Genomic DNA, 16,027 nt, shown 5'->3' on the forward strand with positions numbered 1-16,027 from the left:
CCCGACAGAACCCCTTTGTTGCCCTGACCCAGCGAGGCACAGTTGCTGAGAAGCCCCCACCCCATCAGTGCAGGAAGACGCAGTCCCCAAGGTGCAGCGGGCTCCCCCCACCTGCCCCCGCGCTGCTGTGCAGTCTGCAGTACCCTCTGGGAGCTCGTGCCCAGGGGTGGCCAAGAACTCGTTCTGGGTGACAAAGGAAAGACGGGGCTTAAAGAGAAGCCAAGGGCGTTGAGTCCTAAAGCCAAAGACCCCTGGATATTGGAAAGGCCGGCAGAGGAGCCAGGTGTAATGGGAGCCGTCTGTTAACACAGGATTCTGAAGGGGGGAGGTGAGTGGCTTGAGGGAACGTCTGAATTATGGGCAGGGGTCTCACAGGTCCCCCTGGCCGACCCGGCTGCCCTGAGGACCATGATGGCTCCCTGTTTTGGGCTGTGGTGGGGGCCATGGTTATGGGCTGGGACTGGAGGGATTCGTATCTCAGAGAGGGGGCCTTTCAGGGAACGAAGCTAATCCAGTAAATATTAAAGCATCTCAGTTGCCATGTTACTTCAGTGACCCCAGGAAGCTCCACAACCTGGAGCAGGTGGATTCATCCTCTAACGCCCATCTTAGTGATCACAGGCTGTGACTTTGAGTAGCCACTGACCCCAGTGTGCTTTCTCTTGCGCGCTGTCACCCAGCTTCAGGGCAGCCCTGTGCGCTTGTGTTGCCACCCCCGTTTCACAGACGAGGATGCTGAGGCTGAAGAGCAGGTGTGGCTTGATGGGCTCTTCTGATGGCCGCCACCCTGGCCTTCAAGGTCACTGAGGAAGCCCCCTTTTGAGTTCTGCCTCCTGGCGTGAAGGCACTGAGTTTGGTAAGTGTTAACCAGGGACATAAGATTTACAGTAGATGCTTTAAGAAGCTGCTCACAGAGCTAGTAAGTTACCAAGCTTGGGACCCAAACCCTAATTCTATGCTACTTCTAATAACACCGTGTTTTGTTTTTACTTCACTGCAGGGGTGTGTGTACCTGTGGTCTTGGTGAAATTATCACCCTTGGGGGTAGAGGTTCTGTTTTCTGCCCTGTGTAAGCCCCCTTTATGCCAGGGACTGGCACAGAGTAAGGGCTCTGCCAACATTGGCCTGATTTTCTCTTCCTTCCCTTGACATTTGGCGTGCTCTGCCCCTAAGTCATTCTGCCTAGGAAGGAAGAGAGGGAAGGCTGCTGAAGTGTCCTTTGGATCCCCCTTCCCTTTGGGAGTTTTTGAGGGGTATCCCACAGCTGACCTCGGGAGCAGGGGTTACATTCATTCCCATGATGCGCCTTCTCATGGGCTTGGGCAATTCAGACTTCGAGTGGTGGGAAGGCAGGTGGAGGAACTGTGGCCTCTCCCCATCCCTTAGGGCTGCAGATTCCTGGATGCCAATTTCTCATCTCCGGCTGGTTCCACTGTCCACTGTGGGACACCTGTCTTGAGGACTCAAGCTCTCAGTCCCACTTTGGGGCCCAGGCAGAGCTGGTGTTTTGTAATGACACGCAGCCCCCATGCCTCCCTCTCTCCCTTCCCCATCTGCCTCTTCTTTATCTTCCGTCCAGCTAATGGTTGCCACCCTGGGACGAAGGGTGCTGCTGGGAGCTGGGGAGGCCCCTCTTCCAAGTTCTCGCTCCTAGCAGAAGGGCACTGTGTTTGCTAATAGGTGTTAAATGGGAGCATCAAATTTTAATCAGCTTCTTAATGGAGTCTGGGGACCTGGGGGAGTTCTCCAGTCCTGCATTACACTGCTTGCCGGAGCCAAGCTGGACAAGGCGAGTGGGAAGGTGGGATGAGCAGCTGCTGCCACGGCCAGAGCTCCTGGAAGATGAGGTGGTGCTGGTCCGGTCGACAGCCACTTCCATCCAGAGCTGAGGGCAGCACAGCTCCGTGGCCAAGGTCATCACTGTGACTGCTCATGGTGACCCATTCACTGCTGGCTCCCTCCTGGTAGGGAGCAGGTCTGGCAACAAATGTGAATGAGGAGGACACTGGAGTCGGAAGACCCTGGTGCATATCGTGGGCTTTTCAAGTTGAGTGGATGACTGTGGACAAGACCCTTGCTGTGGTAGCCTGTTACAAACGGTCCCCAGTGAATCAGGCCTCACCGTGTCCTTACTCTCTTGCAACAGGATGTTGCCGCTCCTCCCATGGACGGGCAGAGTGCATTTCTCCATCTCCTTGACACTGGGCTGGCCTGTGGTTCTTTGACCAATGGAACATGGCAGAAGGGTCACTGGGTGGGTTCTAGAGCTTAGGCCTTAAGAGGCCTTGCGGCTTTTGCTTTCCACTCTCTGGGAGAGCCGCCTTGAGAGCACCAGGAAGGAGGCCTGTAAGCCTGCTAGCAGGTGAGAGAACCCGCTATGTGGCGGAGAACCAAGGTGCCCCTGTTCGCAGCCAGACGTGGCAGGGAGGCCATGCTTGACCTTCCAGCCCAGCCGCGCTGTCAGCTGACTGTAGCCGTATGGGCGATCCTGGGCAAGACCTGCAGGAGAACCACCCAGATTGGAAACACACAGACTGTGAGAAATACGAAACCATCGTAGTTTCGAGGCACTCAGTTTGGGGGCCTTGTTACTTGTGAATAGATAACTGAAACTCTCTGCGCCTGGGATCCTCAGATGTAGCGAAGGGCTGGCGCTGAGCACCTTGTCCCGGGGAGCTGTGTCCACGGAGAGTGCCCTGGACAGGGCCTGGGACACAGCAAGTCTGCCTGGGAAGAGGAGCGCTCAGTGTGGCTGGGGAAGAGGAGGCCGGCGAGGAAGGGCCTCGGCCGCTGCATGAGGAGGTGTGGAATTATTCAGCGGTGGTGGCTGGGACGAGAGGCGAGGAGTGATGTGCGAGACATTTCAGAGTCGAAACGACGGGACTTGATGAATGACTGGTACGAGCAAGGAGGATGAGTCAGAGATGACTTGGAGGTTGCCAGCCTGGGCGAGGGAACAAACGCGCTGCCGAGGAGGGGGAAGAGGCACGAGGCCGAAGGCAAAGACGTGCTGGTTCGGCTGTGAGCAGCGGGGCGTGAGAAGGAGACGCTGGATGCAGCTGGGCGTGTGGGTCTGGGCTCAGCAGAGAGGCCAGGGCCCGAGCTGGAGATGCAGGCTCACTGGAGCAGGGAGCCCTGGAAACCTGGGGGTTGGGGACACAGGACTGTGGACACCGGAGTTTCTCCAGGGACTAAAGTAGAGTCTGGCTGGAAACAGCCCAGGTGGCGGTCCCTGCATGGCCTTGTAAAGACCCCATCTATAGCGAGCGGGTGAGACCATCAGGAAACCCTTGGTTTGGGGAGGAAGCGTGAAGCATCAAGGGGGCCTCGTAGATCGGTGGCTTCCCCGTGTCCTCGGTGCCGTGAGCGGCAGCTGATTCCAAGTCTCAGTCTATGATCTGATCTAACTTTAGAAAGCCCATCTACACACCTCAACAAGGAGATGCTAACTGCGGTGCCTTCCTGGCCAAGAATTCATGGATGGTTCTTTTTCCTCTTCCTTCTACTTTTCTGTACATTCCAAGTTTTCTGTAATGAACATTCAATACTTTCTTTTTTTGGTATGCAATATTTTTAAAGGAGAAAGAAACAAATTATAAAAATAAATCAAAACAAGCAGCTTTAAAGCTGGAGATTAAGAGCCTAACTTCTAGGAAAAGGGGTGTTCCAGATATAGTTCTGCTCTCAGACACAGGACCCCACCGAAGAGCAAAGTCCAGGGAAGACAGAGTGGGGGCCACGGTCGCTCTCCTTGGGAGCTGCAGAGACTGGTCCAACGTCGCAGGTCTCCTGGAAACCTAAGAGCAGTTGAGGAAAGGTGTTGGTGGCGGCTGGGAAGGGGAGGGTGAAGGGAGTAACCTAGTCTTGACAGGCCTTGTGGGAGAGCTGGTGTCTTAGGTACTTAGTTCTGAGTTGGTCATAGCCGATGTGTGTTGGGAACTCAGGGGAGCAGCAGAGCATGTCTCTGTGGGCCAAGCTGTAAGGTTGGGTCCTCCAACCAGGGAGAATGACACAGTGCAAGTCACCAAGTCCTGAGACCAGGCACGGAGGCGTGAAATCTGATCTGGGAGGAGGACTTCTGGGGGCACTGGACAGTCAGAGGAAAGTCCAAAGCTTTACTCATAGTCTGAGATGCGAGTAGAGGCGAGAGAGCCGGCCTGGGTTCCGGGTAGGGGTAGGGAGAGGAGAAGGACCAGGTGAGGAGGCCCAGGAATCAGCCAACTGACCTGGACTGGGCCTGGGAATGGTGCCAGCTGGTGGAGAGGGAGGCTGAATCTTAATGCCTTTCCCGAGGGCATCCTGCCCTCAGCCCACCCCGGCCCCGGGCAGCTCTGGCCCCCTGACGCTGGCCAGCTCGAGCAGGCTGCTTTTGTCCTTCCCTTGCTGTTGGAGAAAGGGCTCCTGATGTGTCCTGGCCCTGCTTTTCCATACTCAGAGCAGTTGAGGCTGAGTGTGCCGGCGGCTGGGTGGAGCTGGACAGATGGGCTGGAGAGAGGAGAATTCAACCAGGGGAAGGAGACATTGCACGTAAAGCCTCTTCTGTCCAGAGGGGCTGTTACTCCCGCTTCTCCTTGGCAGAGGGGTCATCTTGAAAGCGGGAAATCCACTCACCTCATTGCTCTGAAAGGCCCATTTTTAGCTCGCTATAACGCAGAAGGCAGTGAGAGCGGGGTGTTAGTGTGACTACCCCTGGAAGGGCGGTGGATCCTTCCTGCTTGTTGGATGCCTGTTTCTCCTGCTGGTCTGTCGTATGTTGTAGTTGTGGCTGTAGTGACAGGTACGGTGTGTGGACTGCTTAGTTGACACTAGGCTCGTTTGAAGCACTTCACAGACAGCATCCATCGCATCCTCACGGTGACCCTCCTTTCCCCACTTTACACGTGAGGCATCAGCGGCGCAGAGAATTAGCTCAGCTCACGGTGCCGGGGGGCCGATGCAGGGTCTGCTCCAAAGCCCACACTCTGCGCCAGTGAGGCCCACTGCATCCATGCCATGCTGCGCATAGTAGGCACGCACGAAATATTTGTTGAATTGAATTAATTCCAACAGATATTCCCAAGGAAGCCAAAAGCTGTAAGTTCTTAGGAACCAAATCTCTTTAAAAACCACTTTTGGAGTCTCTGTTACTAGGAAGAAAATGGAAGAGGAGGGTGGGTAGGTTTTCAGGAGGGATCTTGCGTTTCCATTTTTGTAGCTGCTGTGCCTCGCTGCCCTCTGCCCCGGCCCCTGTGGCCCTGCCTCGCTCCTCACCCTGTTGGGGAGGGGAAGAGGACCGAGAGCCCCCGTGGCAGACAGGAGCGGGGGCAGCGCAGAGATCAGCGCTCTCGCTGCTGCTGGAGCCGGTGAGGCGGAGGCCAGACAAGCTCGAGCTGAATGCAATTTTTGTCAGAGTTCCCTTCCCGCCTATGAATGCAAATCCTGAATTACAAGCCATCCGGATGACAAGTTGACATTTTAGCTCCAAACATTCTCCTATAATTAGCAGAATCTAATGCAATACAGGGAATGGCTCCATTTTACACACACATTATCGTAATGCCTTTAAATAAGATAATTGATTATGCCTCTGCATAAGAAAGTGAAATATTCAGTGTAATTAAAACCAGCATTCCGGTCCTGGCTCCCTGACAGGTGATCCACGTGTCACTTTATAAACCCTTAAAGTAGTGCTCACACCCACATTCTAGTTTTCAAAGTTTGTCGTAAAAAAAAAAAAAACTTTGGAGAATTTTTTTTTTTCCTTCTCGAGGTTTCCAGCTTTGGGTGTGGAAATCTGGGGGTGGCTACTGACTTTGGGGTATTTCTGTGTTTCTCCTCGGCCCCCTGACACTGTCACTAACTCTGTCTCATGTTTCCCTACTAGAGCTTCATTTCAGAGACGGGCAGTTGAGGCACAGGGAAGTGACAGCAATTCTGTCGCTGACCGGAAGTCAGTCGTCTGTCTTGCAGCCCTTGCAGTCAGGTTTGATGTTGAGTTCTTCCACTAAGGTGGGGAAAAGTGTGGTTTGGTGGACAGGATGGAGGGCTGGAATCCGGAAGTCCGGATTCTAGTCTTGGCTCTGCAATCACTTGGCTTCTCTGAGCCTCAGTTTCTTGCTTTCTACTTCATTGATCAACTAGGGGCAAAATGAGATTGGATGTGTGAAGTGAGAAATCTTGATGTGATAGAAATCCAGGAGGTTGAGCCCCTGGGTGGTCTGGGGCTGGGGTGGGGAGATGACCTGTTTGAGTAGAGAAAAGTCAGATTTGGTTGGGGAAATCTCAGTGGCCACCTCTTCATTCCTGACCCAACCTGGATCTTTCTCCCCGTCTCAAAATCCTTAACACAATCACATCATCAAAGTCCATTTTGCATGTTGTAACATACCCACAGATGTCAGGGATTAGGGCGTGATCGAGGGCCATTATTCTGCCTACCACCATGCTCTGGCTCCAAGGGTAATTGCATTAGTTATTTATTCCTTCTTAACAAATTGCCCCCAAATTTAGTGGCTTATACAGCAAACATTTACCATCTCTCAGTTCCTGTTGTCCATCAGAACCCAGGTCCCCCTGGCTCAGGGTCTCTCACAAGGCTGTGATCAGGGTCAGCTGAAGTTATAGTTACCCCAAGGCTTGATGGGGGAGGATTCGCTTCCACGGTCACCTGGCTGTCGGCAACTGTTGGGTCACTGCTGGATGTTGGCCAGAGACACCAGTTCCTTGTACAGGGGCCTCTCCACGTCACAGCCCACATCATAACCGCTGGCTTCCTGTAGAGTGAGCAAGGGTGAGAGCAAAAGAGGACACCCAAGATGGGAGCCACAGTCTTTTTATGACCTGATGTTGGAAGTGACATCCCATCACTTCGGCCGTATTCTACTTGTTAGAAGTGAGTCAACAGATTCAGCCTACATTCAAGGAGAAGTGATGACACAGGGTATGGGGGTCACATTTGCGGGCCATGTAGAAAGCTGCTCACACCAGCAATCACACAGATTTTCACAGGGTGGGCTGGTCCTTAATGGGCAGGGATTAGGGACCTGGGATTTAAGGCAGGAGAACTCAGACTTTAGAGACTCCATCCCCATGCATAGGAGAGTGAGATGTTGAGGGTGTAGGTAGGTAGGTGGGTGACTGTGGAACTTTCTTCTATCTAGGTCAAAGGTTCTCAAACTTAGGAGATATATTAGAATTATCTGGAAAGTATGATAAAATGCCAAAGCCTAGGCCAAACCTGTATCCTTTCATTTAGTGGGACTGGGGAAGAACCCACACGCCTGCATTTTTTAGAACTCCTGAAATGATTCCCATTTGCGCCAAAGTTTGAGAAACTTTGATCTAAGGGTTTGCTGATGCCTAAAAGACGGGTTTGTAGACACTATGGAATGATTTGAAGTCTGGCTCTCCCAAATTATGATGATGATGATGATGATTGATGACTGACAATGGCATTGGCAATAATAAGAACTATTGTTTATGTGAATACTTGGCAGGCACTGTGCTAAGTTGCTATGATCCAGAGCCTCAGTTTCCTCATCTGCCAAATGAAGAAGACAGCATCAGTGTAACCGGAGGATTGCGGAGTCTGAATGATGTAAGCATCTGAAATGTTCAGGGAAATTCATGGCACCTGGTAAATGCTCGATTTATATGACCCCCTTTTTGTCCTGGCCATCGCTGAGAGTCTGTGAAGCAGGAGGCCACACTGCCCTGCTGCCCTAGCACGTTGGCACTGCTGGGTAAGGCCGAGCGAGCTCAGAGGCGCCTGTGAAGGACACTGTGCAGTGACCACAGGCCTGACGCGCTGCCCAGGAGGCCATTATGCAGGCCTGGGCTGGGGGGAGGCTGGCCGTGTGGTGCACCCCAGTCCTCTGTGAAAATGCTTAGGTCAGCAGCCCAAGCCAAGAGCAGTGACTCGGAGCTATTTTTACCCCCTGTGATGGAGCTGGATCTATTCCTCTTCTTAGAGGAACAGACTATGCCGGACACGGCTGTACCTCTCTAGCTCTGTTCACTTCTTGCCACCGATGACTAAACTCTGTTGATAATCATTCCCAGAAGTCCCAGTCCTTTGCGGCTTCTCTAGTGCTACCTGGCAGCCTGGCCCGGGGCTAATGTGGGGTGACTCTCTGTGAGCAGGACTTTTGGCCTCCCCTGTTGAAGCCATCGCCTGGTCCTTCCGGTATGCCTGCACTTGTCTCCTCTCATGCCCTAAATGGGAAAGTAGAACGGGCTGGTGACCCAAGCCATCTGCTCTGTTCTGCCATTAGTAGGGAAACTGAGGCAGAGTATAGGGCCTTATCTGCTTACCGATGGCAAGAGCTTTGATTATAATTGTGAAGTTGCGAGCCTCCTGGAAGCTTCCAGCCAGTGAGGACACTCACAAACTGACTTGTCTCGTGTGCTTTTCTCTGCTAGATTCTGAGGCTAGGGCTTGATGACAAACACAAAAGTTCTGCAGCTCTAGTCCCAGCCGGGCTGAGTTCAAGATTTGAAAGAGGTTTGCAGTATTCAACTGAGAGTCAGAAGGAGCACCGTGAAATCCTGGCTCTGCCACTGTCCTGCTGTGTTACTGAAGGCGAGTGAGTTCACTAACCTATCTCAGCCTTGGCTTTCGCACCTGGGACACGGCTGTACCCGTCAGCACAGGCTCATGCTGCAGTAGCAAGCACCCCCCAAATCTCAGTTGCTTATCACATCAAAGATTTATTTCTTTTCTAATTCATTTTTCATGTCCATCCTGTGTCCACTGAGAGCTCTGCTGCTCATCACCTTCATTCTTGGACCCGCACTGACAAAATAGTTATGATGAGAAACATCGCCAATTTCTGTGGCAGTGGGGCAGGGAGGGTGGGGGCAAATGAAGGTACATTCACTCTTACAGCTTCCACGTAGAAGTGACACACATCACTCTGCTCACATTTCGTTGGTCAGAGCAGGTCACATGGCCACGTCTAACTCTAAGGACACAGGGAAGTGCAATATTACCATGTGCCCGGACAGGGGGAGAACCAGAAATATTTGGTGAATAGCACTCTACTGGGCTACCGCAATGGGTATCATTATATCAACTTCCTCATGGGGTTATTGTAAGGATTAAAGGAGATACTGGATGAAAAATCACTGTGCAAATAGCAGACACTAGTAAGATGTTGTCTAAGTACCATTTAGGGGGCAGTCATGTACCAAACACCATGCTCGATCTTTCATAGCAGCTGATCCCCAGGGACCCGGAAGGGCATGGCTCACCTGGTATTGCTCCCTCTCGGCACTGGGACCTTGCTGTAACTGTCAGCTAGGGGCCACTAGCCCAGATATGCACCTGTAACAAGAATTCTTCCACTGGAGGCTTTTGGGTGCTGTCCACAGCATTTCTTGCAAAGGGCTCACCCTTGTGATGGTCGACCAGTGATCGCCACGAGCAGAGACAACATGAATGGTCCTGACGTCTGTCGTCTCTGCATCCTCCTCACTGAGGAGCACGTGGGGCCTCTTGGTTCAGTGGATCTGAGATGGTTGTGTCTGATTTGGATGTTGTTCTGAGTGTCCCTTTGTATTCTTGTCCCCCACGATCTGCTGAGATGCCTGCTTTTTGCTTTGAGGCCCTTGGAGTGGGAAGTCTTTCTGCTTTGGGGAGCATCCTGTCATGTTACAGTTCCCTGTCCCTATCAGGGGCTTCTCTGGCAGGAAAAAAGCCCACGGGGATCAGGAATGTTTTGTTGGTGGCTGTATTCCCAGGCTCTCTGACCGTTGGAATTTGGGGTTTTAAACACCCACTTTATTTTGATGGGAAGAGTCCTGCTTGAAATTCAAACTAAAAAGAGATTTCTATGTCCTTAACATTCTGTGTGGGCCAGAAGACACACCCCTGGCAACGGTAGCTCAGAACTTAGTCACTCTGTGCTCGATATACACTTGGAAATGCATTATCTCATATCATTCTACTAATAATCTGCTACGACAGGTAGTATTCTTATCCCCACTTCACAGATATGCAGACTGAGGCTCAAGTAGCTTATCTGCCTTCCCTAGGGTCCCACAAGTAGCAGGTGGCTGGGATTTAATGACAGGTCCTCAGAGTCCAAGGCCATTGCTCCCTGCACTGCAGTTCTCCTTCACAGGGCTCTGTTTGCTGTTCTTTGATGATGGAAGCTACGAACTATCAGAGTTTTAGAGCTAGAGGGGATTTTAAAGGTGATCTGGCCCAACTCCCTCATTTTACAGAGGAGGAAACTTGAGGCTCACAGACGGGAGTGGCTTGCCTGGTGGCTCACGGTGAGCTGTCCAAGGTCTCACTCCCTTGCTTTCCTCCTGTATTTGAACCACGACGATGGGCTTTTGGCTTCATTTCTGTCCATTCCATGCCCCCCTTTCTATAGCATCTCATCTTCATTTTGTGACACCACCTCCTGGGAGCCTCCCCTCATCTTCTTTCCTCCCTCAGGTTAGGTTTGGTGCCCGCTTTATGCAATGCAATGGCCCCTACAGCCTTCCAGAGTGCAGGATGTACCCCTTGTGTTATAGCAGCCAGTTTACTCACTGATAATGTGGACCTTCCCCTCCAAGCATCACCTGGAGGGAAGAAATTATGTCTGTTTTGCTTCCTGCTCTAAACTTGGGGCTGGCACTTAGCAGGTGCTTAGAAGGAAGGAAGGATGGAGGGAAGAAAGGAGAGATAGAAGGAAGTGAAGGATAGAAGAAAGGGAGGAAGAAAGAAAGGAAGCAAGGAAGGAGGGAGGGAAAGCAGGAAGGAAGGAAGAGCAGCTTCCCAGAGTGGCCTTCAGGGTGGGCCTCTTTTGCAGTGTGTGTGCGGGGTCCCTCCTGAGGGGTTCTCCCCTGTCCCTGTTGGGGTCTCCCAAGAGCCAGGGAACAGGAAAACTTCTCCACTGCTTTTGGGAGGCCTGCCCTTTGCCCTCTGAGCTGTTCTTATTCTCGCCAGCTGCCCCCGGAAGAGGGCAATGAGGAAGCGGGGAAAAAGAGAGATTGAGGGGGAGAGGGGAGAGGAGGGTGCGCTGCTCCAAGGCAGGGGAAGAGCACTTAAAAACTGTCACTTAGAATCCCTGAAAGAATAAGCTGTAAAAACAACCACACGCACTCTGCTGGGTGACGCAAGTCACAGAGAAATGCGATGCAATTAGTCACTGGTTCCGAGTAGGAGGTGGGCAGGGGGGAGGGAAGCAGAATGGGAGAATGATGAAGAACTTGGGGGGAGGCAGCTGGGGGAGCCTCCCTCACAAGCTCTGCATCATCTGCTCCAAGCAGCCCCCGCCGCCCCAGGGAGATGTGGTTTCTTTCCTTTCGTTGCCCTGTGCCAGGCAGAGCCCCTCTTTGCCTCTCCTCTTTCTCTCCCACGAGGTGGCATCTTCCACCTTTGCCAGCACAATCAAGTTCTTAAGTCTAGAGTCGGGGAGAGGAGCCCAGAGTCTCTGGAGGCTCTGCTAAGGGAGGGAGGGGGCTGCAGACTGGGGGCCCATGGGAGTCTAAAGGGGGGGTCCTTGGCCCTGGGGCCACCCTGTTGCTCCCATCCGCAGCTCCTCACCTTCCTGCCCGCCTTCATCCAGAGGGAATGTTTGCTCTGTTCAGGACTTCAAGGGGGTAGTTCACTCCTCCTTCCTCTGCCAGGCACTTACTAAACACCCACTCTGTGCCAGACCCTGCCCTCATGGAGCGCACAGCTTAGGGCGAGAGGATGGATATGTCAGTAGGCAAACGGGCTGCTGAGCCGTGGGAAAAGCTCATCCGCCCACAGCCAGCCCAGCAAGCATCCCCTACCAGGCCCCATCCTTGCCTTCCTAGGTCTGGTGGCAGTCAGTGCTGATTAGGTTTGAGTGTCCTGGACCCCTATACTGCAAGGGTGTCAGGCTCCCTGGCAAGAGATGGGGAGGCAGGAAAGAAGGGTCCTGAGGTTAGTGTTAGGGGCCGGGGTCCCTTAAGCAGTGCTATGCACAGAGTGATGCCCAGACCGGCTGCATGAGTGTCCCTTGGGAACTTGTTAGAAATGCAAATGCATGACCTTTGCCCAGACCTGCTGAATCAGACTCTCAGGGAGTGGGGCCCAGGAACCTGTGTTTTGACATGAATTCCAGGTGATTTCATTGTTCATGAAAATTTGAGATGCACTGTCTTGAGGACTAGATGAAATTGACTCAAACCCCAACTTGTTGTCTTGGGGGAAGGCTGAGGCCAATCTAGCTCCACACCTTGATTTTTTGCAGAATTCAAAGGCTTTCCTAGTCACCAAAGGCTCTAATTGAGGTGGGGGAAGGGGGAGAAGATTGATAATTATTGTTATCTATTTAGTACTGCAGGCCTTTATCGTTACCTTGGTTACAACCCAGAGAAGGATACAGGCCCTTCTTGATCCACCTTTATGCACCCCCACACCTCCCAGTGCGGCTCCCACGAGGCAGTTGTACATCATAGACTTCTGCTCGTGGGTTGAAGGAATACTGGGGGGAGCAGCTTCACAGAACTACAAACGAATGGTTTAAAATGGAATATTTCCATCTCTTTCCGTTTATCACACCACTGAAGGGCCTGGTGTCTCCAGGGGCTGCCAACCTGCCCGTTGCTACTGGTATTGTCAGAACAAGCTATACCCAGTCTCACTGCGACTGAACTGTCCCTGATGCCAAGACTCCAATCTTTGACCTGGGGTGGAAGGGGGCGAAAGGGAAGAGCTCCCATCTGCGGCTGCAGGATGTCAGGTGAACACGGGCAGCTCTCCTCTGGGGCCCCAGAGCCTCCCATATTTGTCCCAACAAGTACATGGTAAAAAGTTGGGGCAAAGATGGCTTTCATGTCCCTTCCAAGTCATCCACATCAAGGTGTTGTCCTGTGCTGGGGCTGAAGAGCTTAGTGCCTTGGAAAGCCCTGGGCACTGTGGCCAGGGTTCACACCGGCCAAGTCATCACATCCACCCTCACCAAGCTGCAGAAGAAGGAGCATGTGGTTGAGGCCCTACACAGGGCCAAGTTTAAGTTCTGTGGCTGCCAGGAGATCCACATCTCAAAGAAGTGGGGCTTTGCCAAGTTTAATATGGATGAACTTGAAGACACGGTGGCTGAGAAGCAGCTCCTTCCAGATGGCTGTGAGGTCAAATATGTCCCCAGTGGTGGCCCCCTGGACAAGTGACAGGGCCCTGCGCTTGGGAGGGGATCCACTGTGCTCCTCTTCCTTACTCACGCCCACCAAAAAATCTACTTCCTGCCCCCAAAATAAAATAAAATAAAATGGAATATTTCCCTTCTCTATCCCGCAGTCATTTCTAACAACTCGAGCCCCCAGTGACGTTTCTGGCCTTTCTCTCTCCCTCTTTCCTCTCTACACCTAAGTTTCCCAGCATCCATTTTCTAAGGAGCTTAACTGTATTCTTGTTGTCTCCTTCCGACCCAGTCCTCCGCGACCCCACATTGCACCACCCAACACTCCGATGGTATTTTGACAAGCGAAGATAGTTCCTTCCCTAAGAGGTTCTCTGGTCCCGTGGTAAAAGAGGGATTTTCCTGATTCCACTGCACTGACAACTGGGCTTCTCACTGGCTCCTAAAGGGGCTCCCGCACCCATGGCCTTGGCGAGTGCCTGCTCCGCCAGGCTGACGCGGAGGTCTGCCTTCCCGGTGCCAGCGTTCTCCCGTCCTGGAGGGCTTCTTGGCCTTAGCACTGACTCGGTTCTCAGGGGGATGCTTCACCCCATTAAACAAATTCTCTTGCGTGTCTTCTTTTACTGTTTTCCTCCCAAAGACCTTTGTTCATTTGGCAAACTTGTTTCTTTCTTCTTTGGATTCCTCAGTCCTTAGACCTTGCTGCCTTCTCCCACCAGCTCCGAGCATTCCCTTCCCCTCCAGCAGCTTGCACGCCCAACCCTGGCTTACAAGCTTTCAGAGAGAAATAAATAGGTTCACACAAATGGGTGGAATGGTACAGACTTTTAATAGCACTGTTGGAAACTAGAAGACAATGGAGTGGTGCTATCAAAATTCTGAAGAGATTTCTTACCTACTATTCTATACCCAGCCAAACTATCTCCTGAGTGTGACAGTAGAATACAGACATCTTTGGAAATGAAAGGTCTCAAATATTTACCTCCCACAGACTCTTTCTCAGCAAACTGTTGGAAACTTTGCCATACAAATCAAAGGAGTAACTAACAAAAAGGAAGACATCTGATCCAAGACACAGGAAATAAAGAGAATCTCCTGCCCAGTGGTGAATGGACATCCTCCAAAGAGCAAGCTGAACAGATCAGAGCTCCCAGAAGGCTTGGGGATCAATGTGAAGTTGATAGACAGCTGAGATGAGTGAATGTGATAAGAAAAGATATAGACAACTAGCAGAAAGTTTTTGGTTAAATTAGTGATAAGAACATAAAAAATTAAACAGAATAAAAGAGTTATTGACTTATCTTTTAATAAAATAAGTTAAGGGACAGTGAAAAATTATTCAGGGAAAAAAATCATAGTTTACTACATGGGTCTGTTCTGAATAACTATGGGTTTATTACAATGTATATACTGAACATAAATCTAAGCAGAAGGGTGAAATACACAATTTTGAAAGGATGTTGTTGTGGGTTGAATTGTGTTCCCCCAAAGATGCTGAAGTCCTCACTCCCAGTTCCCCCCAGTACTTGTGAATGTGGCCGTATTTGAAAATAGGTTCTTTGTAGATGATCAAGTTAAGAAGAGGCTATTGAGGTAAGCTCCAAACTAATATGATGGGTGTCCTTATAAAAAAGGGAAATCTGGATATAGAGACAGAGACACGTGAGAACATCATGAAGACTGGAGTTAATGCTGTCGCAAGCCGAGGAACGGCAAAGATTGCCGCAAACCATCAGAAGCCAGGAGGGGGGCGTGGAAGAAATTCTTCTTCCCAGCTCTCAGAAGGAACTAACCCTGCTGACACCTTGATTTCAGACTTCTAGTTCCCAGAACCCTGGGACAATAAATTTCTGTTGTTTAAGTCACCCAGTTTGTGGCACTTTGTGATGTCAGCGCTATAAACCTAATACAGATGGGAAGTATGTGTGTGCTGGCGGGGGCAGGGAAAGGGGGAAGAAAGAGCTAGCGCTTCCTTTCCTTCCGTGGGAACTTAACAGTTCCTATAAAAAAAGGAATCAAGAAATAGTAGTATTGGCCGGGCACGGTGGCTCACGCCTGTAATTCTAGCACTCTGGGAGGCCGAGGTGGGCGGATCGTTTGAGCTCAGGAGTTCGAGACCAGCCTGAGCAAGAGCGAGACCCCATCTCTACTAAAAATAGAAAGAAATTATATGGACAGCTAAAAATATATATAGAAAAAATTAGCCGGGCATGGTGGTGCATGCCTGTAGTCCCAGCTACTCGGGAGGCTGAGACAGGAGGATCGCTTGAGCTCAGGAGTTTGAGGTTGCTGTGAGCTAGGCTGACGCCACGGCACTCACTCTAGCCTGGGCAACAGAGTGAGACTCTGTCTCAAAAAAAAAAAAAAAAAAAAAAAAAGAAATAGTAGTATAAGCACGGTATGTAGAGCAAGTAAATACCTGCTGTGGTTTGTCTGTCCCCACTGAAGCTCACGTTGAAATCTGGGAGGGGGAAGCACTAGTGGGAGGTGTCTGAGCAATAAGGGCAGATCTGCCGTGAATGGCTGTGCTGTTCTCCAGTTAGTGAGTTCTCACCCTCGCGAGACTGGGTTAGTTCTCATGGGAGTTGACTAGTTCCCACAAGAGTGGGCTGTTACAAAGCCAGGACGCACTTTGGGTTTTCCCTTCCTCGCAAAAGTCTGCTTCCCCTTCGAACATAGCTGCCACATTGTGATGCAGCACAAAAGCCCTAGCCAGAAGCCAGGGCCATGAACCTTGAACTTCTTAGCCTGCACAATCCTGAGCTAAATCAACCCCTTTGCTTTATAAATCACCCTAGCCTTTGAAGCTGATGACTCTTTCTTTCTTTTCTTTTCTTTTTTTTTTTTTTTTTTTTTTTTTTTGTGAGACAGAGTCTCACTTTGTTGCCCAGGCTAGAGTGAGTGCTGTGGCATCAGCTTAGCTCACAGCAACCTCCAACTCC

At 51.3% G+C, this 16,027-nt stretch overlaps 1 pseudogene; it reads left to right on the forward strand.

Annotated features, from left to right (window-relative positions):
* Nucleotides 1–12,606: 12,606 nt before the first annotated feature.
* On the forward strand, nucleotides 12,607–13,116 carry LOC138381892 (large ribosomal subunit protein uL16-like; annotated as a pseudogene).
* Nucleotides 13,117–16,027: the final 2,911 nt, after the last annotated feature.

This window comes from Eulemur rufifrons, chromosome 3 (genome assembly GCF_041146395.1).
Source record: "Eulemur rufifrons isolate Redbay chromosome 3, OSU_ERuf_1, whole genome shotgun sequence".
Taxonomy (NCBI): domain Eukaryota; kingdom Metazoa; phylum Chordata; class Mammalia; order Primates; family Lemuridae; genus Eulemur; species Eulemur rufifrons.